Consider the following 2,692-nt stretch of genomic DNA (forward strand, 5'->3'; position numbering starts at 1 on the left):
CTCATCACAACACCAAACTTAAATTGTTGCTTGTCCCCAAGCAACTGAAAATCAAATAGGATAAAAAGAAGAGAATATACTATAAATTCCATAATATCAATGAATATTAATTATAATTAGATGAGTGGGACTTGTAGCTTTTTGCTTTTGAACAGATTTGGCATCTCACTTTTTCCTTTGAAGTTTAGAATGATTGGCTTCTCTAGGAACTTAGAATTTTGGATAGTGTTATTGACTTTCCTAGTTAAGTATGTTGATTCTTGAACACAGCTACTTTATGAGTCTTGGCCGTGGCCCAAAGCACTCTGTTTTCCAATATTACCATCGGATACATCCATGCCACAGACACATAACTGGGTGACGGATACATAAATGCCACAGACACATGACTGGGTGAACCTTTTCAGATTGTGACTCAGCTTTGCTAGAGTCCCCAGTTAGAGGTGTCCAGAGCTCTTAAGCACACTCTTTTTGCTTTGGATCACGACTTTAACCACTCAGTCTCAAGCTTTTCACTTGGACCTTCATGACACAAGCAGATGGTTAGGGACAGCTTGATTTAGCCACTTAGGCCTGGATTTTATTTCCTTGGGCCCTCCTATCCATTGATGCTCAAAGCCTTGGATCCTTTTTACCCTTGCCTTTTGGTTTTAAGGGCTATTGGCTTTTTCTGCTTGCTTTTTCTTTTTCTTTCTATTTTTTTTGGCATTTTTTTTTCGCAACGCCGTTGAGAGCGTGCCATTTGAGTTCTGTAGCTCCAGAAAATCCATTTTGAGTGCAGGGAGGTCAGATTCCAACAGCATCAGCAGTCCTTTGTTAGCCTCCTTCTCAGAGTTTTGCTCAGGTCCCTCAATTTCAGCCAGAAATTACCTGAAATCACAGAAAAACACACAAACACATAGCAAAGCCCAGAAATGTGAATTTAACATAAAAACTAATGAAAACATCCCTAAAAGTAGCTTGAACTTACTAAAAACTACCTAAAAACAATGCCAAAAAGCGTATAAATTATCCGCTCATCAACAACCAAAACGTTTGTAAGAAAGGTTGATTGCTTGGTTTAGTAACTATACTTACAACGAGAGTTTACTATAACTTTTAAACCATCAATCTTCAGTTCTTCAAAATGGCGCTGTTGCCGGGGAATTGCAAACGTGTGCCTTATTATTGGTTATTGTAAATATTTTTCAAAAAAAAAATTCAAATCATTTTCAAAATATTTTCTTTTTGTTAGTTTTTGTTTTTATTTTCTCTTACTACTATGAACTCTCACCCCTTTGACTATGAGTCTGGTTGCAATTATGTTGCAGGAAGAGGAAATTACAATGAGAACAGGCATCAAGGTTGGAAGTCAATCTCCTCGCCTAACTGCAATGTGCTATAGCGGTCAGATCTCCACCTATTAACCTATTGACTGTAAATCTCTCCCCAGTCATGGTTCTGTGCTCCTGTCAACCGCTTGCCATGATCACGACCAAGATCGAGTGTCGGGCCTGGTGGAAGCTGTTGCATCCCGAACTGTCGTCTAACCCGGTCTGTCGGGTGCCATTTTATGCAATCGAATGACACCAGCGACGACTGCGTGGAGCACATAAACAAATTGGCAGCGAGGTCATCCGGAACCTCCACTCTCATATACGGCCGACATATAAACTGCACATTTGTTACCAAGAGGCCGATTAAGAAAATTATTCTTTTGAATAAAAACATTGGAAATTAATGGTTACAACTTTCGTCAACTCTCATGTCATAATAATAATAATAATAATAATAGTAACAACAACAATAATAACAATACTGTAAAAAACAATACCGTCGCGCAAGTGGATTACCAACATCGCTGAGCTGATCTCGGGGAATACGTGCCAGGAGCGACATACGCTCCCACGCCCAAACAAAAAGTAGTATGAGTGGCCAATCCATCTCTTTACAGTTGTATCGTGGTGCACGACACAACGATCTGTATAGGTGTGCCAAACTGGCTGCCCCCCAACTGTAAGTTGGAATCCAGTGAAAATCGCGAAGCAGAGCAAAATCTTCAAGTTCAATGACGTAGTGGACTTATCCAAAAACACAACCGTTCCAAGCACGCAGAAAATGTGAGCGCGGACATACCGCTCTATGGACTCTTGAGTGTCACACGGTTCGGTGTCTCTGCACCGCCGGACCCATACAAGATTCGCCTTACCCAAGACGTGATCCTGCGGACTTGGCTCCCGACTAAAACAAGCAATGCAGTTCTCCACCAGAAACTGGTTACTGCTGTCTGCTCTATCCGTCATGGCTCCCCATTAACCGGAAGGCCAAGTATATACGTAATGTCTTCCAGCGTCACCATCATTTCCCCAACTAGAAGGTGGTGGAACGTGTGAGTTTCCGGCCATTACCGTTCCACCAATGCACTCAACAAGGCAGAATGGCCTCTCATTTCACTTAAATGCTACAACTATCTCGTTAAAAATATCTAGCAGATCAAATTTCCTAGACAACATATTCCTGATAGCCTGCAAAAAGAAAAATAATAATTATTAAATTCTAAATAATATCAATTAATAATTTATTCAAAACATAATAATAACTATTAAACAATAATATTATTATTATTCTAAATAATAATCATAAATTATAAAAAAATAATAAAAAATATTATCTATTATTAGAAAATAATAACAATTTGTTATTATTATCCTCA

The sequence above is a fragment of the Arachis duranensis genome, chromosome 6, assembly GCF_000817695.3.
Source record: "Arachis duranensis cultivar V14167 chromosome 6, aradu.V14167.gnm2.J7QH, whole genome shotgun sequence".
NCBI lineage: Eukaryota > Viridiplantae > Streptophyta > Magnoliopsida > Fabales > Fabaceae > Arachis > Arachis duranensis.